At 36.3% G+C, this 23985-nt stretch overlaps 1 pseudogene; it reads left to right on the forward strand.

The window, feature by feature from the left end:
* Positions 1-3674: 3674 nt before the first annotated feature.
* Positions 3675-3771, forward strand: LOC122118471 (annotated as a pseudogene).
* Positions 3772-23985: the final 20214 nt, after the last annotated feature.

Raw genomic sequence — 23985 nt, forward strand, 5'->3', positions numbered from 1 at the left:
CACAAGAAGACTTTTAAGGTAAAAGAAAAAAGAAAAATGTATAGCTAAATATTTGTGATCACAGCTTCTTGGACTGGTATTTTGGAGACACAGTTTTACATTAGAGATTGTCCTCATTAACATTGATGCTGGGTTTCCGTGGCAAGGGGGAAGTTTAATGTACTCACTTGGACAAGAAAACAGATGATAGAAAAAAATGGCTAATAATATTTAGTGAATTATTTTGACCAATTACTTTGCCAGAACAAAGAAGGAAATATATAATTCAAATCACTTGACTTAAACTTATGAGTAAAACTAGTCAATAGAAATGAGAGAAAACGTAGAGGACTGTTTCCTCTCCAATGGAGTAATGGGAATGGGTTCTTGATCTTGTTTCTTCCATTCTATCTTCACAAGCTATCAAATGTGGCTCAAGACTAGAATATCCCGTTCAGACCAAGAGAACTCACAGAAGAAAATATTTGCAGCAGATGTAGGTGATTTATAACTTTAAACAATCTATTTACATCTGTTAAAAATCCTCCTCTACCCAAATTGCTCACTTCGAACAGCTTTGTATGCTTTTCCCAAGATTGTCCTTCATTAACTATTTAAAATTTTGAGAGGTCATAATCGTACTCTATAGAGATTGATGTTTGGTTGTGCTTTTTGTGTGTTTTTGTTTTTTGTTGTGTTTTTTCACTCAATTTCAAAAGGTTCTGAAAGTGTGTTACAATTAGATATGTCCATCTAATTGCCCAATGTTCCGGGATCAGAGTCACTCCTTCTATCTTTCTCAACCAACCCCTTCTACAAGATTTATTTCCGATTTACCACTTCCTTTCTCACATGTGTATATTAGGTATTCTAGCTGTACTTGCCCCTTGTTCCATTCTTCATTCATTCTATGTCTTTACTATTATTCCTTTACTATTATTACCATTATTTCAACTTCCTGATAGTCATTCTGTTAAACTGTCTGTCAGTACTTTGAAAGGTTTATATACATTCCATGGAGTTTCAATTCTGCATATACTTGAACTGATGTCAGCTTATATTTTCATAATTCATTCATCTGAAGTAGCAATTTGCAAGACTGGAGACCTGAAGCACCTAGACATGATTTCATTGCCATCCATTTGGAAGGTTAATCTGTAGTCAACAAGAAAGTTTAAAAATAGCTTAGAATGCATTCCTAACTACCAGTTTTTATAAATGGCTTTGTACAATGGTTTGTGATTATTTTATTTTACATGGGATAATATTTTCTACTACCTATAAGTTTTGGCAAAAGAAGAAAACTAAAATTTACTACTGTAAAGGAAAATGATAGAAATAGAAGACAGATTGTATGTTTGTCAAATCTCTGATGAGTACTCATATTCAATTCTTTAAGTCATATTTCTTACTATGTTAGACAGGGAAAACATAAAACACCATATGATAAGGCAACTATTCATGACTTTTTAAAATGTACTTATTATGTGATGAAATTTACTTTATTAGCTAATGTTTTGGTTTGAAATATGGGAGGCTGATCTATTTAACAAATTTGCGAAGCCACCTACTGAAAAACACAAATGGTGGGGGGTACTATTCATACACTTTAAGGAATGGTTGAACCTGTTTGGCATTAGTGCTGGGTAAATAAATCAACTCTATTGTAACTTGCTCCCTACACTTGAAAAACTAGTAACCTCACTAAACATCATCACTTGTAAAGTGTTTTTTTTTGGCAAATGTGCTTTTTTAAAGTTTATTTGAAAAGGAATATACTTTCAGCAGATTAAATGTAGGTTATCATTTGTTTGAGAATGACAACATTTTTATACTACAGAACCAAGTTTTACTGAAGTACCAGTGTTTTGAAGCACTAAATATCTTCTCAATTAATGTTTTTCTGAATTATATTTGACCTCTATGTCAAGTATTCCTAGCATTGGTAGACCAATTATGGATCTATCGTTCAGGAACTATTTTTTAGCTTGCTGATACTTGACTGAAATCATTCATCAATCATTAAGAGAGGGGTATTACAAATAATCTTGTGACATTTGTGGACTTTTTCACTCATATGGGATGGTTATCTGAAAATTGAACGTTTGAATTACTGTTCTTTCACATTTTGTGATTTCATCTTGCGTTTTAAGTTGCCTTGCATTTCCCAATTGCTCACTGCTAATTCCTGCATTTCAAGGAATTGGGGCCCTGAAATATAAGAAATGAGAAACTGAGATGAGTCTTCAATGACTTTCTCTTGGCATGTTGCATGAGCGTAGGTGGGAACTCTTGTCCTTGTTATCTGATGATGCGGATAACTGGGACCTGGGATCCTAGGACCCATGGATCCTGTGGAAGAATAATACTTTTTAGACATCATATCAGCAAAATTTGAGTATAATCAGTAGGAATGTTTCAAAAATATGGAGAAAAACAATTTGGGACCAGCGAGTTAAAACATTAAACAGAACAGCAGAGTAAAATCCCTTATAGATTAGAGGAAAACGTTTTTTTTACCATGTGAATTCAGAAGACCAAGAACACGTAGAAGGTATCACAAGTTTATACCAAAAACATTGCATTGATACTTTTTATATTCTAATGTATATTCTAATCCTGATTATTTATATTCCAATCTATTTATTGGAATAATATAAATTAGTCAAATTATCAATTAATTCTACTAAGATTTACTGTGTGAAATATAAAATCAGCACATATAAATATAAAATATATAATTATCTATAATATAAGAAAATGTTTTTCATTGTTCTGTTATGGTTAATGTATCAAAGGCAACTGTTTTAAAGTATTATTCCATTATCTCTACCTCAGTGTTTGATAGAATTAGAACTAAAGCTTTACCATTCGGAGATGTGCAGCCTAGAGGCAAGAGGAAACACTGTGATTAAAATACTCCCAATTTAAGGCCTAATAAGGAGGAGAAACATATGGACTTCTCCTGGAGCTATGGAATATATTTGGTGATAGAAAATCAGTGGTGTAACTTCCTACCTGGTTGGATGGTAGACAGGCCAGGACATTAGGTAATCATGCATATGAACAATTTTTTCACCTTCTTGGCTTTAGCTACTTTTGAAATGGTAGGGTGTAATAAGCAGTTATATTTTGAAAAATACCTTCTAGTCCGAACAGTTCTGTCTGAACTGTTCGTCTCTCTATGATCCCTTGTAACTATGATTAGTTTTGCTCCAGTAAGACAATCTATGCTGTCAGGGTAAGACATTCTGGGTGGGCTGTTCCTACATGGAGCAAGGGTAAAGGGTAAAGGAGACATTTGTGCCAGCAAGACCTCATTTGGGAAATTTTAAGCTGCAGATGTTTAGAAGTAGCTGTTAAGCAAGGCTTACTTTGAATCCATTAGCTCCACAAAGCTAACTCAGTTAATAAATAAGTACTTGAAAATCAATCACCTTTGCACCTATCTATAAAGGCTTCAACGTATGATCAACTTTCAAATGAAAATGATTTAATAGTCATTGACAAAAACTTGCAAATGTAAACAATCGAACAAACAACATAGGTTTTTTCCACCATACACAGAATTTTACAGAATTAAGATGAATAGCAATTTTGGGAACAATAAGGTTTCCTTGATACAAATAGGCAACCAAAGATCTATGCCTGTCTTAAGATTGCAGCATTAATTACTTAAATTTACAGGATAGTACATGCTTCAGCAGCAGGTCTACCTGAATTACAATACAGAGATTTACATGGCTCTTGCACTAAGATGATATGAAAATTTGTGAAGTATTCCATATTTTTCATTCTTCACATGCAAGAAATGAAAAACAGTTATTAAAAAGTTGATTACAAATATACAAGTGTAATAATATATGTAATTAATAGAAATAAAAGTTAGTTTGACATCAGTGTATTCAATCTTCACCGTTTTAGAAAGGCCTTTACATAGCATAACCTTTACAAAACTTTTGAAATAAGATAACATTGTCATTTTATCTTAAAATGTTTCTATATGGAATGCAATCTGAAAGGACACATTTATTAATGAACCTATGTATTATAAAACAATGTCAAATTCAAAGTATTATATCTAGGAGAATGAAATAGATTATGGACATTATACAAACAGAATATTAAATATTTTAAAATATACTTTTTCAGACAAGCACCAGAAATATCTTTAGTTTCTATACTACTCATTTCAACAGATAAGTTAAGATTATTTCTGATTTAAAAAATTACAAACTCTATAGAAATCACTATAGATGTATACAAACAACTCGAATATATTTTGACATCAAAGTCAGGCAATTCACTTGGAAGAATACCATGGAATCCATGAACTTTTAAAGTAAGGTATTGCTGTTGCTTTGTATTGTGAAAATATTTTCTATGGACACATAGGATGGACTGGCAATTTTGAAATTTAAGAAACTTAACTGATCCATTAGGACTTAGGAGAACAATTTGTTCAGCTTTCCACAACTTCAAAGAGGTAGTGATACATACTTACCCTTTTGGCAATATCAAATGCAGTTTCTTCCAAGTTGTGCTTCAGACATGGCTTGATATAATGGTTCAACAGAAGGAGATCCAGCGTATCTTTGCTATATCTATTCCCAGCAGCAAGATGCAAGGGGGTCAAGAGGCCTTTAATTTGGCCATTGGTATCTGCATTATGATGAAATAAAGAAGCCACTCTGTTATTATTCCATGTATAAGTACTGTTCAGGGATGTCCAGACATTCGCAGTTATTGCATGAATATCTGCCTTGAGCCACCACCTCATGGACAATGTCTAAGTGTCCACTGTTGGCTTCTCCATGAAGAGGGTTATTATACTCATTGTCATCCCTAGTAATCACATGAGTGGCCTTTTTGGAAAGTAGTCTCTGCACTGTAGTAAGGCGATTATTTTCAGCAGAACAAAGAAGAAATTTGCTTAGATACTATTTCATTTTTTTCTTGCAATTGATACCATTTCTCACTTTTTCACCTTGTTCCTCAACTTCATCAGAATTGCCTAACCAGAGACTTTGAGTGCCAGTGAGAATTTGCTGTCCATGTATTTCCCCAATAGTTCACATTGGATGAAATGGTCAGAAAAATCCGGTGAATTTTCTGCATCTGTTTATTTTTTTCACTATTATTTATTTTCTCTTTTTTCATTTTTACTATTCTAAATTATTCTAACTGGAGAGTAGGAAATTGGTAGAGAGCAGAGGAAAGATTTTCCTCCGTATTTAAAGGTACAGACTGAAATGAGGACCAGTGTTGTCTTCATGTGCAGCTTATTCTAAGAATGAGAAAATAGGAAATAATGTCTTCTGTGTAAATGAATTGGGATATGGCAGAGCAGAAGGTAAAATGATGCAACCAAAAATATAAAAGCAAAATAAATTAGAATAATTATGGAGCAATCATATTACCTATGAGAACCATGAAAGGGAGAGAGGAAGAGAGAGACAGATGTGCAATGATCTAGCTAGCCACAAAATCCGTCCCTCTGATCAAATTATAAAGCAAATAATTTTATTTTTTAAAAGAGATGGAAATAGAATTTAAGATCAGATGTCTCCATTGTTTTAATTATATTCTTATTATCTTAAATACTTGTACAAGGGAATTTTCATTCAACATATCAGTTTTTTTAAGTAAAATGGATCTTTATATAACTTTTCCACACCCTTCCAAACCTCACCCCACTTTAATTTTTTCTAGTTTCATACTATCTGCATTGAATATTATACCATCACTCTCTTCCTCCATAACTCTCTTTATTCCTTCCTTTTGACTTCCACTCACATATTTCAAGTGATAGTTTCCTGGTCCTCATTTTGTTGGAGTAAAGTTCAATTTTATAAGAAATTACACCTTTGAAATACTCCTCTGCAAATAGCATGCTTTGGTTAATATTTTTGTGTAAACTTGTAAATTTCTAGCTTCCAAATATGACACAGAATATGGGTCCTTTGTGTGTCTGGCTCTGACTTAGTTCACTTAATATATTTTTAGACCTATTCATTTCGTTGCAAATAATGTAACAGTCTTCAAAATGGATGGGTTCAATCCAATTGTGTATATGTGCCACACATTCTCTAACCATCACTCTGCCAAAGGGCATCTGGGCTGTTTCTGTAACTTGGTTACAGTGAATAGTGCAGCAGTGAACATGGTTGTGAAAGTGATTTTACTGTAACCTTTTGGAAGAATTCATCACTTCCTTTGTGGGAGCAATCCTCTAGCCAGTTTTCCAGAATAAGAACATCCCTCCCTTCATCTTCATCACAATGTATTGCAAGTCCTCAAAAACACACTTACTCCTACAGGTCTCAATAAGCTAAAACCGCACTGTGCCCATATTCTTTCAATACATTTTTTTCATAATTGTACATATAATTTAGTGAGAACCTTCTATATACTTTCCTAATGTGGGAATGAGGGACATGACAGAGTAAACGTAAGAAATATGCAACTTAATTAGCTATTATCATATTCAAAATCATGTTCAGCTCTAATTCATAACCTCACATAATATTATTTTAATCTTTATTTGATTACTTCATCTAACCTGTAAATTATGTCAGGTGAGTTAAAAGCAAAGGCAAAAAGTGTGGTTTGATTTTGACACTCATGTGTAAGGTTGCACAACATGGGCAAATAGATGGATTAAAATTAATAGCTCTTATCCATTTTGTTAACGTAGAGATGGTTTTCCCAAACTGATTCTCGAATTCGTATTCCATTGAACAACAAGAAACATGTGATAATTTCCTTTGTTTTGCTCCTTATTAACTTTTGTTTCCATTTTATTTTATAATGGATGATTTCATAAATGTACTGTAGATACAAAAATATGTTAAAATATTTCTATCCATATGCATTGATATATACATACACACATATATTATGCAGGTTATAATGATAATGTATAATTTCAGTAAGTGTACAATTTACTAAATTATTAAAACTATCGACGGCTCATGCCTGGCATCCTGGTTACTCGGGAGGCTGAGATCTGATGATCATAGTTTGAAGCCATCCTGGGCAAGAATGTCCAGGATAATCTTATCACCAAACAACCAACAGAAAATCAGAATTGGAACTGTGGTTCAAAGTAGTAGAGTGGTAGCCTTGAGAGAAAAATCTCAGGGACATCATCCAGGTTCTTAGTTTAAGAAGTACAATCTACCCAAATAAAATCTATTTAATTTACACCTGTGTAATTAAAGTATTTCCATCACCCAAATGCACAACCATGCTCATTTGCAAGGTAACTCTGTTTTGTCTGAAGTACCATAAAATATTTTCACTTAAGTTGAAAGCATTGAACCATGGGTTCATTCTATCACTCTAATGCATTTTTCCACTCAAATCTTACAATTATTCCAATTATTTAAAATCATAGCTTTTTACTTTAATACCCAAATATTAGAGTTTGAATTGAGTGTCTTGTGCCCCCTAAATGGGTGTTTTTACCACTTTGTCATTTCCCCAGTCCTAAATTATCCTGATTATTTTTCAGATCCTTGTGTATGACCTTGGGCTCAGTCCACGTTATGTTATACTTCCTGGAATTTAGAATAACAGGTGCATGGTATTGTGTACAGATCTTTCTGTCCACTCTGGGCTTTAACCTCTATCCTCACAAGAGTAGACTCCCATGTAGTCAGGATTTTCATAAGTTTGTCATAGCTGATGTTTTTTTAAGTCTTTGCATTTCCTGCAGGTTCTTGACTACTGAATTAATTTGTTTTCTTGGGTTGTTTTTTTTCATTTGAATGTATGTGTTGAGTTGTTCCTCACTTTTCCTTTTATTCCTTTCAATCAAGTTCTTACCTAAAGTGCTGAGAAACCAATTCTTCTTTTTCATGATAGTCAAGGTTTACATGATTTACATGATTTATTCCAAAGCAATTTCAGTAATATTTAAACATCTTCATATCTATGGATGGTACATAAATGATAAGTGCTGCGACGGGTCTTTTTATTTCCACAGCAGTCTTAGTCATGCACAGACAGATCATGAAATATATGAAGGTAATAAAACTACAGATGCAAGCAAAGAGAAGAAAAAACTATTATTAATTTTTTGACAGAGGCTTGAGTTCTAGTGAAAGAAATACGTTGCTTGATGCAAGATTTCACAAAATTGTATTGCTAGGAGGAAGCTAAACAATCATCTAATTCTACAGAATTGAGGGAGAAGAATCAAACTCCTGAATAGTTTACATATGGGTCAAATAAAAGCATGCTTCTAAAAAGAGAGTTGACTTTAGAGAAACATGATGAGTTCTATGTAAATAGGTGCTTAGCTGATTTTGTTAATTTGTAAACTAATACAGGGAAATAGGGTACAGCATGGTAAAAAAATGAACTTCGCATTGAAATACTCATGTGTATGTGTGTGTGTGTACATGCACGTGTATACACGCACGTGCATGTGCAAGTGCTCATTTATTCATTCATCATCCCTAAGCTTCTGTGTCCAAGGATAGTGGTTTACCACTTGAGCCATTGTTCCACTTCTGGCTTTTTGGAGATACTCGCATGTATTTTCATGATTGGACTGGCTTTGAATAGTGGTCTTCATATCTCAGCCTCCAGAGTAGCTAGCTAATCTTACTCAACCTCCAAGTAGCTAGTTAAAATTGGGCCTGTCCTCTATACTTCACTGCTCTTTTATTCTTGTCCTGAGGTGTTTACATGCCTAAGTCATATATATGTCTAGTTGCTTTAAGAAATACTCTGACTGCTTGGCACCAGGGGCTCCCATCTGAACTCTTAACTACTGAGGAAGCTTGAGAACACAACCCAGGCCAAAAGTTTAGTGGACTTCCTGAGTATTGCAGTTCAAATCCAGCACCAGTAGGAACGTTTTCTGAGTCACTTATCTCAAATTAACCACCAGAAAACTGGAATTGACACTGTGGCTCAAGTGGTAGAAATCTAGCCTTGGGTTTAAGACCCACAACCATCAAAAAAAGAAAGAATAAGAAATGTGATCTTAGCCACCAGTTCATTGCTAGTATAATTCCTGCTCTCTCAACATGGCCTTTTTTTCCCAGTTAAGTCCATGCTTTTATATCTGACTTGCTTTGTGAACAGAATTATTCTTCCATACTATGTTATTACAAATTTTCATGATTAGCTACCATGATTTAGATCTAGTAGAAAACAAGAGTGGCCTCATCCTTCATGTTCCACTTAGTAGTAATGCTTTCTCTCTATCACTCCCATAGATCTACTTACTGGCTTTGAATTTATTGTTTCAATGTTGTCTTATTTGTAGAGTCTTCTGTAGTGTATTGAACTATTAAACTTAAGCACAAAACTTCTTTTTCTTGTATTATTCCTATTGTTTCTCCTACTGTTAACTTATGTACACTTGGGAAATAATGCACAACACACACACTCACAAAGAAATGTTTCTGAGAACCTTCTTCCCACTTAAAATTGGTCTTAATTACAGTGCAATTAGGAAATTTGAACTTAAACTACTCCAGGAAGTTTTTTTCATTTTTTTTTGGTTGTAAAAATGGTGTAAATAGTGGTTAGAGTTACATAAATAAGTAAATGAGTACATAATCTATCAAGCACTGTTACCTCCTCTTTTGTTTTTCTCCTGCCATCCCTTTCCTCCCCACCATCCCAACTTCCTTCTCCCCTCTTCAAGTAGTAAAGTTCATTTTCGACATAGTGCCTTGTACAACTCATTGTTACAATGGGTCATACTGTATCCTTGTTTCAGCATTTTGTTATTTCCCTTCCCTTCCCCACATTAATAAAATGTATATGCAAGATACAAAAAAAATACATACTACATGTTAAATACATTAAAAACAATAGCAAGAGAGAAAAATCAAGTTGTGTCACTATCTTGGGGTACATTCACTTAACATCATCTTATATGGCCATGTGTACATGGATAATGTTTTATAAGCGATTTAAATTCCATATTTTCTCTTTAAAAAGTTATTTCTGAAACACAAGTTACCTCATGTCCAAAGATGTACTTGTGCTATTTAAATGAAACCAGAAAATATTAATTTTACTTGGAGCTGCATCATAGATTGTTACTGGAGTTAAGTGGAAGGAACTGTTACTGGAAGTGGAAACTGATCCCAAGAGAGGAATTGAACATAGAGAAATGAAAAAGTTCAAGTTAATTTGTGCTGTCCTTTTTATGGTACTAGAAAAGAATCCAAGGCCTGAAGGAAACTCTGTCCCTTACCTTTTCGAGTGTGTCCTTTACTCATATAAAACTTGTCTGTAAGTTTCCAGTTGGGAGTATTACAAAATGAAACAATATTCCATTTCAAGGCCAACATAGAATAAAAGGAAATAACTTTGTTTTAAAAGTGTTCTACTGCAAAGAAACAAAGACATGGAGATTTTAAAGTGTCTTATGCAGGGATATTTCTCTCCTGAGATGATTATCCTATTGTAGGAGTCAGTTATCCATTTCTTTATTCTGGTCCTGGGTCCTCCACAGCAATAAGGATTCCAAAAAGCAGGATCCAGTGAGTATAATCAGCAAAAGGAGCCTCTTCTCAAACCAGTGCTTTAAGGATGGTCCTAAGGAAATATGTGGGTTTTTCATTTTCTTGTTTGTTTGTTTACTTTGTGCTGGTTCTGGGGCTTGAACCAGAAGGTGGACCCTGTCCCTATACAGTTGTCTTTCCTGCCCACCTACCCCCTAAACTACTACTCTACTGCTTGAGCTAAAACTCAAATTCTGCCTGTTTTAGTGCTTAATTACAGATAAGAGTTTAACAGGCTGTCCTGCCTGGGTTGACTTTGAACTGAGATAGTAAGAAAACCAAGTGACATCAACTGTATGGACTTCTGTTTTGAAACAAGAATTATTAGATGAAGTTTATAATAAAGTTAATATTTGATAATTTTTAAAAGAAGAGAATATGTCAAGCAAAGAAGCCATAACTTAAATAACTCAGCAAAAGTAGGTGCACTGAAACATTTTGGAATTATTTTTTCTGTTTGGGAAGATTACAATTGACTTTGTTGTTCTTTTTGGGGAAACTTGAAGTCATATTTGCAGTTTTTGGTGGTCATGGGGCTTTAACTCTGATGCTGGGCCCTGTCCCTCAGCTCTTCCGCTCAAGTTGAGTGCTCTGCCACTTTAGGTACAGCACCACTTCTGGATTTCTGGTGGTTAATTAAAGATAAGAGTCTCATGGATTTTCCTGGCCAGTCTGGCTTTGAACCACAATCCTCTAGTCTCAACTTCTTCAGTAGGTAGGATTATAGGCATGAGTGACCAGCATCCGGCTTATATTTGCATTTATGTGCACTTAATGACACTATGTAGACAAACAATGGAAATTTGAATCAATGATGACATTGCAGCTTTTCAGAAAAATTGAGGTAGCAATAAAAATATCCTCCTTTTCCATGTTATTACATTAATGACTCGTGTTATGGGACTCTTACATTAGCATCCTCTGTTGTCTGCGTATGTGGACTTAGTATCAGAAATGACTGAAGATTTTAGAAAGCAAAGGAGTTCAGGAATGAAAGAACAGCATAGAAGGATATACCATTTATCACACAGAGATTAAGAACTAGCCTAAGGAATTAGAATGCTAAAGACAATGAGGAATAAGCCTAGTTGATAACTAGTTCTTCAATAACCAAAAATGGTTCCCTAGAACAGATTGTGGTATAACTTAGTTATTATCATTTATTCCTTCCATGTGAAGTTATTCCTTCTCTTTTCTCAAAACTATTAATTAGTCTATTCCTTTTTGATGCTATAACTTACCAAAAAGATTTCCAAATCTCACATAGACTACCCTTCTCATTGTGATTAGAAATGACGGCTCAAAACCTGGAATCTTTGAATTTCCAGGATTAATCTCCACCTGATATCTAAGCACATTCTTGGCATTAAATTGCCATGACCTATTAACAGAACATTGTTTTTTGTTTTTTGGGTTTTTTTTGTTTTTTGGTGGGGGGGTGTCTGGACGCGGAGCCTGAACTCTGGGCTTGGGCGCTGTCCATCAGCTCTTCAGCTCAAGTCTAGCGCTCTACCACTTGAGCCACAGCGTCACTTCTGGCTTTTTTCTTTTTGCTTATGTGGTGCTGAGGAATCGAACACAGGGCCTCATGAGTGCAAGGCAATCTATACCACTGAGCCACCTTCCCAGCCCTTTTGTTAAATAATAGTAATCTAATATAGGTAAAATAAATTACGGACTATTGTTAGGCATCAGTTGGAATGATCAATTGTATATTCCAAGTATGGGTTATTTATTTTGCATTTACTAGCTAAATGACTTTTTGCCAATCTTGGGACTTGAACTCAGGGACAGGGAACTGTTTTTTTTTTTTTTGTTTGTTTGTTTGTTTTGGCTCCAGGCTAGCACTTTACCACTTGAGGCACAGCTCCACTTTCAGTGTTTCTTTTTCTATTTATGTGGTACTGAGGATTCAAACCTAGGGTTTGATGCATGCTAAGCAATAACTGTTCCATTAAGCCACATTCCCAGAGCCCTAAAAAAATTCTTTTCGTTTTTATATTAATAAGTTTTTTTATTGTGAAAATACCACATAAGGGGGTTACAATTTTATGAGCAAGGTAATGAGTACATTTCATAGCAATCATTGTTGCCCCCCTCTTCCCCTTCCCATCCCTGCCATCGATTCTCCCCCTCCCACCCCCGCCAAAGTTGTAAAGTTTGTTTTTCAACATAACCACTTATACATCTCATTTTCGCAATTAGACTTGATTAAGATGGCATTACTTTTTCATTTCGTTACTATGTATTATAATTTAGGCCAGCTGGGAGAAAAAGAAGTAGAAAACAATACTAAGTCCAGTAAGGCTGACATTCCTATCACATCACTAAGTAAGTACAGTGTTAAGGCCAGCAGGACGCATAGGGTTGATGCACGTGACATTATTATGTAAAACACTATTGGTCATCATCTCCGACATCCATAACATTCTGCTTCCACTTTCAAGATAAACAGGCAAATATCTAAGCCTTTTTAATTGATAGAGTGTGTTTCCTAGGAAAGAAGAAGGAGGATGTGGAAGATGATGGTGGAAAAATATGTATATTGGCTCTCTGTCCACATTTTTTGCATTTTTAAAAAGTGCTATTGATGAACTCCCTCTTACATGTAATTGACTATACTGTCTGCACAAGATGCAGAGAAATGAAACATTTATTCTGGTGGATAGTAACATATATTAACAAAATCCATTTCTGGTTAAAAAGATACTAGGTAAGAAAGTATAAAGTATTGTCTATGAAATGGTTTCTTTTCTTGGAGAATAAACGGTAGTATTGAAATGCTCACTCCAGCTTTCTTGGAAATTTTATGCTGTCTCAGTATCAAAATGTTCTCTAATTCCTGTAACATCCAAGCATAAAAGACATGATTTGAAGATCTCAGTAGTTTTAAAAATAAAGGTACATAATAGCTTCCTTCTTGTAGAGATTTGTGATAGCGAGTATGATTGATTGTATTATAGTTCTCTTTTTCCCCCCTCTTTATCTCAAGTGTTGTATATATGGTCATATTACTCTATGTCCTGCATCAGCATCCTGTTGGTGAGATTTACCTGTACTTTGCAATGCCAAGCTGGGTCATGTGACTTACATCAGCTTACAAAAATGAACCAGAAGTAGTGAAAGGCTATTTCTAGGGGAAGATTTCTGTCTCATTGTCTGTGTCTAATAGCTGAATTGTTTTCCCTTAGCTATAAAAATAGCATAGTTTCAAAATGAGTCTTCTTTCAACTTATATACTGGAAGAATATATCATGTGAAATTGAGGCAAAACTCAAATACAGCCTCACCATATAACAAAAGCAGAATTAAGCTAATGTTAGAATATGATATTAAGATGTTAGTTTCTTATATTTTATACCTTTATGTTAGTTGACTATAGCATACTAGAATTTAATAAATACCAAACAAGAACTAAACAAATAGATAAGATTTCCTGGTGGACATTATTACAATTTTTTATAAATAAACATTCTCCATGTGATCATTTATGGGGTTATCTATTTTCTATAGATGGGTTTAATCATTTTAGATCATTGTATCTAATATCCATAATCATTATCCAGACCTTGTGATTGAGGTGAGGAAGAACAAAATATCTAGATTTCTCCTTCTCTTTTCCTCTTCTCCTTTTTGTAGTGTGAATTCTAATCCTTTCTCCAAATTCTCCTATTAATAAAGGAAGAATGACACGTTGTGGATATCAAGAAAAAGGCTTCAAATCAAGAATTTCATACTTTCCTGGAGGAGGATGGGAAGGGATGGGAAGGAGAAAAAAAGGAGGAGCTACAATGCTTGATAAGAAATGTACTCATTATCTTGCCCATGTAATTGTATTCCCTCTGTACAGTATTTTCACAATAAAAAAATAGATGAGAAGGGGTACCAAGATGGTGACAGGGCAGTACGGAAACGCCACAGCTCTCCCCAACCCAAAAGAGAGTTCAAGTTCCGATGCTTAATCTCCCCAAGAGACTGACAACAACAAAAAGATGAACACCCAGAGAAAAACAGAAGGTGGAAAATAACAAAAAAGAAAGAGAGAAAAAGAAGAATTTCAGAACAAAGGAGCAGGAAGACTCCTCCCTCAACCTTTACTGGCCGCGCAGCAGCACACCAAGCCATGGCCAGACCACCCAGCAGGGGCTGTCCAAGTCCCAGAGATACAGGAGTTTGTCTGCAGATAACCTGCGCAGAAGCAGCCTGAGGTACTAGTGTCAGACCCACTGATCGTGATGAACGGAGAAACCTCCTAGCCGGGAGCTTGAACAAAGATCCCACCCCTCACTCTCCATCTGAGCAGAGAGGCTCCATCCCACCAAAGCCCCTCAACCCCATGGCAGGAACCCCAGAACTGCATGGGACTCCCACCGAACACCAGAGCAGAAGACATGCAAGGAACTGGTGCTGATCCGGAGAGTGCAAATGCAGACAAACCCCAGTGCTCAGAACCTGCACGGAGGCTCCTCTCCCACCCCTTGGGCAGAGGTTAGAGGCCCATCTCATGGTGCAGACCCAAACAGCATCAAATTAGGCAGAGACAGAAGAGAATCACAAAGAGCTACCACCGCCCAGCCCAGCCCACATGCACCTCAACTGAACTCTGATTGGAAAGGCAACCAATGACCTACATCACACAGAAGCAACTAGCTCCAGGGTGAGTACCCCGCAGGGGACTCTGTATCCCTCAAGAGAGACCAGGGCTGGTGGGAATCCCCAGACCATGAACCAGACCTCCTACCCCAACACCTGTACCACAGGACCCACTAAAACTGGGAACTGTTGGAGAGCTCCACCAAACCATGTAGCACACTCAGCTGACCAGGCTACAGCAAGAGTGCCCCTGGAAGGGAGCTTAAATGCCCAAGCCAGGAACAGCGCCCCTGGGTCAAGATACCCAACAGTGGAAGAAATTTGAACTGTGTACCCCAGGCTGTGTAACCTAGGTGGGATACACAGCAGCATATCTCCAACCCACGTTCCCCAGGCCTTGGGCCGGGACCAGGCCTGGGGATCCAGTGCCTGAGCAACACAACCAACCTTTCCCAATTGAAGTCAGAAGCTGAGCATAAGCCTCAGCAGAGGGGAGAAAACAAGGAACTGCACCCACTGGGAAGCACACCTGTGAGAGCAAAAGTCCAGGGGGGCTCAGGACAAGAGAAGCCCAAACCCCACCAGAACCCAACCCATATATTCTAGGTTATTAGACAACACAGGGCACCAGGACCTGATAATAGGCAGGAGCTCAGGCTGGTAAGGTGGCTCAGCAGTAGAATGCTTGTGTTGGGTGCATGAGGTCTTGGATCTGATTCCTCAGCACCACATAAGCACAAAGGGTCAGAAGTGGTGCTGTGGTTCAAATGGTAAGATGCCATCCTTGAGCTTAAGATCTGAGGGACAGTGCCCAAGCCCAGAGTTCAAGCCCAAAACCAGCCTTTCCTCCACAAAAAAAAAAACCATCAGGAGCCCATAGCAGACTCCAGCATCTGAGAGAGTTCATCCAGCACATCCAATCTTGCCAAGAGCACCCATAGGAGCAAACAGGAGCAGTCTAGGCTGCTCAACCCTTCCAATGACGAGAGCTGCCAGTGATCTACAGCAAAGAGCTGAGATCCCTATGTGGGTCAGACCAGAAGCTGGAGGTCGGCCCCCAACAGAACCGAAATCAGGTACAAACTCTCTCTACCAACACAGAAACAACAACCAAGCAAAATCAGACACATATTGACCAAAACAAAATTTCAGATTAGTCTCCAATAATCCTGGACCCACATGGGAAAATCACAGAGAAAAATTACAAGATTTATTAATAGCCAGGATAGCAAGGTATCCCCAATAGCCAGCAGCCACACAGGGGAGAGCCCCAGTGGGAGCAAAGCAGGAATGAAAGACAAAAGCTACATCCAAGGGATGCTGGAGACAATGACTCAAAAAATAAAGCGAGAAATAGACCAGAAATTAAAGAACATGGGGACAAACTATCGAAAGAAATGCAGGATCTCAAACACGAGGTACACACAAAAGTAGAGGAAGTACATACCTCACTCAGAAGTGAGAAAAATGCCAAAATAGAGGCAATACATACCTTATTAAGAGGTGAGATCAGTACTTTGAGAACCAACACCAAATCCATAAATGAGTCCATTTCTTCCTTGCAAACCACAATGGAAGCCACAGTTAACAGAGTGAACGAAATGGAATGTAGAGTGTCAGATACAGAAGACAGAATACACCAACTGGACCAAACAATGACAGATATGGAAACATCACTTAAATTATGCCCAAGGGAAATTCAAGAGCAAGCAGATAGTGCCAAGAAATTTAACCTTTGTATAATTGGAGTGGACGAAGGTGAGGAATATCAAAGCAAGGGAATGCAACACCTATTCAACAAGATAATCAGTGAAATTTTCCCCGTCTCAAAAAAGAACATCTTACCTACATAACAGAAGCATATAGAACACCTAACAAGCAAGACACCAGGAGAAACACTTCTAGACACATTATAGTAAAAATGATAGACCTGAATAATAAGGAAACCATCTTGCATGCAGCAAAAAATGAAGAAGGAGCTATAATAAACGGGAAAAAATTAGAATCACTGCAGATCTCTCCACACAAATACTGAATGCAAGAAAGGCCTGGGAAAGTACCATACGAGCCCTGAGAGCCAATAACTGTCAACCCAGACTGATATACTCGGAAAAGCTAGCATTCACATTCGATGGAGAGCTGAAAATTTTTAATAGCAAATAAAAACTAAATGAATACATAAACATTAAGCTAGCATTACAAAGAATACTAAGAGTGGGAACACAACCTGAAGAAAGCAACCAGGAACAGGGACATGTACCCAGACAGTAATTAATAGAAATCTAACTGAGCAAGCACAGGAGGAAAGGAAAGAAGAAAAACTGAGGGAAATTGGGAATGACAGGTATCAAAATGCATCTCTCTATACTATCTCTTAATATTAACGGGCTTAATTTGCCAATCAAAAGAAAAAGAACTGCGGATTGGATTAGAAAACATGACCCATCCATCTGTTGCCTTCAGGAGACACACCTCTCAGCCAAACATACAAATAAACTCAGAGTAAAGAGTTGGAAAAGGATCTACCAATCAAATGCCCCCAGTAAGAAAGCAAGTGTAGCAAGCCTGATATCTCAGAAGATAAACTTTTCATTATAATCAATACAAGAAGACAAGGCTGGACACTACATATTAATACAGGGAACAACCCAAGAGGAGGACAGTTCCCTCTTATATTACCAACTTATATTCCCCAAACATTGGTGCACCCAGATATGTTAAGCAAATACTCTCAAACTTACAGAATAAAATAGATCCCAATATGATAATACTAGTAGACTTTAACACCCCACTCTCGCCAAGGACAGGTCTACCAAACAGAGGATTGGAAAAGAAGCTACTGAATTAAGTGAGGCCATACTTCAACGGAATTAACTGACATCTACCGAGTATTTCACCCTAAAACAACAGAGTACACATTCTTCTTAGTAGCTCATGGAACTTTCTCCAAAATAGACCATATCATAGTTCATGCAAGGAACTTAAGCAAATACAAGGGGATCGACTTAATCCCCTCTATCCTATCTGACCACAGTGGAATCAAGCTAGTTCTCAATAACAAAGCATACAGCAGAAATTATTCTAATACATGGAAATTGAACAGCACACTTCTAAGCAATGGCTAGGTAACAGAAGAGATCAAAGAAGAAATAATTTCCTACAACTCAATGAAAATGAAAACACCGCACAAAGAAACTTGTAGGACACATCAAAAGCAGTCCTGAGGGGAAAATTTATTGCCCGCAGTGCCCACATCAAGAAAATAGAGACAGACCAAGTAAATTATCTCATGTTTCAATTAAAATAGCTAGAAAAACATGAAAAAAAAATGCAACCTAAATTTACCAGAAGGAGCCAGATAACCAAACTAAGACTGGAGATGAATGAATTAGAAAATTGTAGAACCATAGCCAGAATTACCCAAAGAAAAAACTGGTTCTTTGAAAAAATAAATAAAATTGATGGACCGTTGGCAAGATTAATTAAAAAGAAGAGAGGAAACCCATATTAACAGGATTAGGGATGCCATAGGAAAATTCACAATACATACACAAATTATCTAAAACAATCTTAACGGACTACTTTCAAAAGTTATACTCTCTAAAGTAAGAAAACCTGGCAGAAATGGATGCATTTTTAGAGAAATACAAGTTGCCCAAACTAAGCAAAGAAGAAGTAAATCATTAAATAAGCCAATATCCTACAACGAGATACAGAAACAATCAGAAGTCTTCCAACAAAAAAAGCCCAAGACCAGATGGATTCACAGCAGAATTCTATAAGACCTTTAAAGAAGAACTAATGGCCATAATCCTCAAGCTCTTCAGAGAAACAGAGAAGGAGGGAGCTATCCCAAACTCATTCTACGAAGCCAATATCACACTCATCCTCAAACCAGGCAAAGACCCAACCAAAAAAGAGAATTACAGGCCAATTTCCTTGAACACTGATGCAAAGATCCTTAACAGGATTCTAGCTAACAGAATCCAGAAACATAAAAAAAAAATCATACACTATGATCAGATAGGCTTCATCCCAGAGATGCAGGGATGGTTTAACATACATAAGTCAATAAATGTAATCCTACACATCAACAGAGCCAAGGTCAAGAACCACATGATTATCTCCACAGATACTGGAAAGGCCTTTGATAAAATTCAACATTCATTCATGGTAAAAGCTCCGGAGAAAATAAGAATAGAAGGAACATTTCTTAAAACAATAAAAGCCATTTATGACAGACCAATAGCCAATATTATACTTAATGGGGAAATGCTAAAAGGAATTCTCTTAAAATCAGGAACAAGGCAAGGATGCCCATTGTCTCCACTCCTCTTCAAAATAGTCCTGGAACCCTTACCCAGGTAAATAAGGTAAGAAAAAGACATTAAAGGGATCCGCATAGGAAAAGAAGAAGTTAAACTATCCCTTTTTACAGATGATAAAATACTATACCTTCACGATCACAAAAACTCTATTCCCAAACTCTTAGAAATCATAAATCACTTCAGCAAAGTAGCAGGATACAAAATCAACCCATAAAATCAGTTGCCTTCCTGTACACTGACAATGTACAAGCAGAAAGGGAGCAACCCCATTCACAATAACCTCCCCCAAAATAAAATATTTAAGAATTAACCTAACCAAAGATGTAAAAGAACTATTTAATGAAAACTATAAAAATGTGGTATATATACACAATGGAATTCTGTGCCTCCATCAGAAAGAATGACATTGCCCCATTTGTTAGGAAATGGAAAGACTTGGAAAAATTATATTAAGTGAAGTAACCCAGGCCCAAAGAAACTTAGGTCCCATGATTTCCTTTATTTGCTAAAACTAGTATATTCTGAGTCAAGCAGAAAGGTCAGATAAGTAGATGTTAGAGAAATGAACCCTAAGATAAGCATTCAAATGTATTTTTTCTTTCAGGTGATTGTTTCTAACACATTTATAAGATTAGTTCTTTGTTGCTTTGTATGTTCCTGCCCCATGGTGTAACCCCTGCTTTCACTGTATTTGATGTTGATATAATTTGTGGAGGGGAAGAGAAAAAAACAAATTATTTAAATAGGGATTCAGGTGGATCTATTGTAACAATGAGCTATACAAGTCATTATGTCGAATACAAACTTTACAACTTTGGTGGGAGGAAGAAGGATTGGGTTGGGGGGGCGGGAGGAGCATGGGAAGAGATGGGAAGGGGAAACAAAGGAGGAGTCTACAATGATTGATAAGAAATGTACTCATTATGTTGCCCATGTAATTATAAACCCTCTTTACAGTATTTTCACAATAAAAAAAATAAATAAAACTATAAAAAGTTAAAGAAAGAAATTACACAAGATACTAGGAAATGGAAAGACCTCCCATGCTCTTGGATAGGCAGACTTAATATAGTGAAAATGGCAATACTGCTTTCAAGTATTTTCATTGGCTATTTTCATTATTGCCTTTGTTCTGGTTTTCTTATCAGGAACACAGGGTTACACAAAAAGATCTTCCTAAGATATAGGATCTTAGGCAGAAAAAAAATAAATGTATAATTAAAGATTTTCATCTCTTAAGAGAATAAAAAGGTCAGAAGACATTTTGTTATTACTTGCATGGTTCAGATGACTTGAATGTTTTGGTTGTTAAACTAAGTGGAATACATGTAAAATGTTACAGTTGTTCCAAACGATGATACTTTTCTGCTCCAATAAGATGAAACCTCTGACAAGGTTAGAGGGCATATCGATTTTGGGGGAGAAGTCTTAATTTTAGAATGCCAAGGTAGATACCTAAAACAGCACTGTCTATCACATATCTGCTAATTTTATACTATGGCCTATAAGTTTATAAAACTACACATATGAATTGAATGAGAAATGTTTGATTTACACAATTGACTCAAAAACAACTAAAACCAGAAAACACTTCTATATATTTATATAAACTAATATATCCAGTGAGGATTTAAAAATTTTTAGAATATATATTTAACATTTATGTCAAAATATTGTTTATTTGTAAATGTTTATTTTTAATTGTTGTCAGTCGTGGGACTTGAAATCTGGACCTGGACACTCCCCCTCAGCTCTTCAGTTCAAGATTAGTACTCTACCACTTGAGCAACTAACAGTTTTCTTTTGTCTCATTTGAGGTAAGAGTCTCATGGACTTTCCTGCCTAGGCTAGCTTTGAACCATGATTCTCAGCTCTCAGCCACTTTAGTAGCTAGAGTTACAATCATGAGCCACTGGCGCCTAGCTACAATACAGTAGATGGAAAGAAATCATTAAAATTACACCAGAATTAAACGAATTAGAATCCAAAAATAAAAATTGTAAGAACCAAAAACCAAAGAGTTGATACTTTGAAAAATTAAAAAAATTGACAGATCCTTAGCAAATCTTATGAGAAAAAGAAGAGAACACACTCAAATAAATAAACTCAGGTATGAGAATGGAAACATCACCACAGTAACAACCAAGATTCAGAACAATATAAGAGAATACTTCTCAAAATATTATGCTAATAAGTTAGAGTGCCTGGCAGAAATAGACGTTTTCCAAGCCAATATCGAAATGCTGAAACAAACCAAGGTGAGTTAAACCATCTTAACTGGCTCATATCAAACACTGAAATAGAAACAGTAATAAGAGACCTCCCATCTCAGAAAAGCAGCTTTACAGCGGAATTCTATAAAGCCTTCATGGCAGAGCTCACACCAATACTTTTCCAACTCTTCAATGGAATTGAAATAGAAAGTTCACTATCGAACTCATTCTATGAAGCCATCATAACCCTCATCCCAATACCAGGCAGGGACTCATCAAAGAAAGAGAACTATAGACCCATTTCTTTGATGAACATTAATGCAAAACTTCTCAACAAAATTCTGGCCAATCAATTTCAACAATTCATCCAAAAACTCATACACCACCATCAAACAAGATTCATTTCAGGGCTGCAAAGCTGGTTCAATATACACAAATCAATTAACATAATTCATCACATCAACAGGAGCAAGGATAAGAACCACATGATTATCTCAATAGATGCAGAAAAAAGCATTTGACAAGATCCAACAATCCTTTGTGATGAGGGTTCTGGAAAAATTAGGAATCCAGGGAACATTCCTCAATACAATAAAGGCTGTATATGACAAACAGGCAGAATTTTACTTAATGGTGAAAAACTAAAGCCATTTCATCTTAACTCAGGAACGAGACAAGGATGTCCACTCTCTCCACTTCAATTTAGTAATAGAATGACTAGCTACAGCAATAAGAAAAGAGGCAATAAAGGGATCCAAACAGGGAAAGATTAAATAAAACTCTCCCTCTTTGCAGATGACATTAGCTTGTGTTTAATGAATCCCACGGACTCCACACCCAAATGACTCAAGCTGATTCTAAATTTTGGCAAAGTAATGGGGTATAAAATTAACCCTCAAAGATCAATGGCTTTTCTGTATGGCAGCAATGAGAAAAGTGAGTCTGAAATCAGGAAAGCAACTCCATTTGTAATAGTCCCACAATCAATAATACCTAGGAATTAACTTAACCAAAGAAGTGAAGAACCTCTATAATGAAAAATTTAAAAAACGTGGAAAAAAGAAAAATTTAAAAACGTGAAAAGGGAAATCAAACAGAAATTAGAAAGTGGAAAAACCTCTCATGTTCCTGGATTGGAAGGATTTACATCGTGATAATGGCAATAATCCCCAAGGCTATCTACTAATTCAATGTGATGCCTTTCAATGTTCCCACGGCATTCTTCAAGGAAAAAGAAGAGGCAATCCAAAAATTTACATGGAACTATTAAAGGCCCCAAATAGCAAAAACAATCCTTAACAGAAAGAACAGTGCTGGAGGAATATCAATACCAAATTTCAAACTCTACTATAAATCCATAGTAATCAAAACAGCTTGGTACGTGCACAAGAACAGACCTCAGCACCAATGGAATAGAGCTGAAAACCCAGAAAGGAACCTACAGACATATAAGCCATCTAATCTTTGATAAGGGAGTTAAAAAATTAGAATAGAGGAAAGACAGCCTCTTCAGTAAATGGTGCTGGCAAAACTGGTTAACTATTTGTAGAAAACTAAAGCTCGATCCTTATATAACACCTTGTACCAGAATCAACTCCAAATGGATCAAAGACCTCAGAGTCAAAGCAGACATTCTGAAAACATTACAGGATGGAATAGCAGAAATCATAGGTCTCCTTGGTACAGGCCTAAAATTTCTTAATAGAAACCTAGAAACACAACAAATCAAAGAGAGGTTGGACAAATGGGATTGCATGAAATTACTGAGCTTCTTCATGGCAAAGGGTATAGCTAACAAGATCAACAGAAAGACACGCATTGGGAGATCTTCACTAGCCATACAATGGACAAGGGTCTCATATCTAAAATATACCTAGAATAGAATTGAAAACCCAGAAATGAACCCACAGACCTATAGCACTGTAATCTTCAATAAGGGAGCTAAAAACTAGAATGGAAGAAAGACACCCTCTTCAGTAAATAGTGCTGGAAAAATTGGTTAATCATTTGTAGAAAACTAAAGATGGATCCTTATATATCACCCTGCACCAGAATCATCTCCACATTGATCAGATACCTCGGAGTCAAAGCAGACATTCTGAAATCTTTAAAGGATGGAATTAGAGAATCCCTAGGTCTCCTTTTCACAGGTCAATATTTTCTTAATAGAGACCTGGAAACTCAACAAATCAAAGAAAGGTTGGAAAAATGGGATTGCATGGAATTGCAGAACTTCTGCATGGCTAACACATAGCTAGCAAGATCAAGGGTCTCATATCTAAAATATACCTGGAACTCAAAAAATTAAATTCCCCAACAACAAATTTTCAATGAAAC

The sequence above is a fragment of the Dipodomys spectabilis genome, unplaced genomic scaffold (assembly GCF_019054845.1).
Source record: "Dipodomys spectabilis isolate Male_0828 unplaced genomic scaffold, ASM1905484v1 ptg000152l, whole genome shotgun sequence".
Classification (NCBI taxonomy): Eukaryota; Metazoa; Chordata; class Mammalia; order Rodentia; family Heteromyidae; genus Dipodomys; species Dipodomys spectabilis.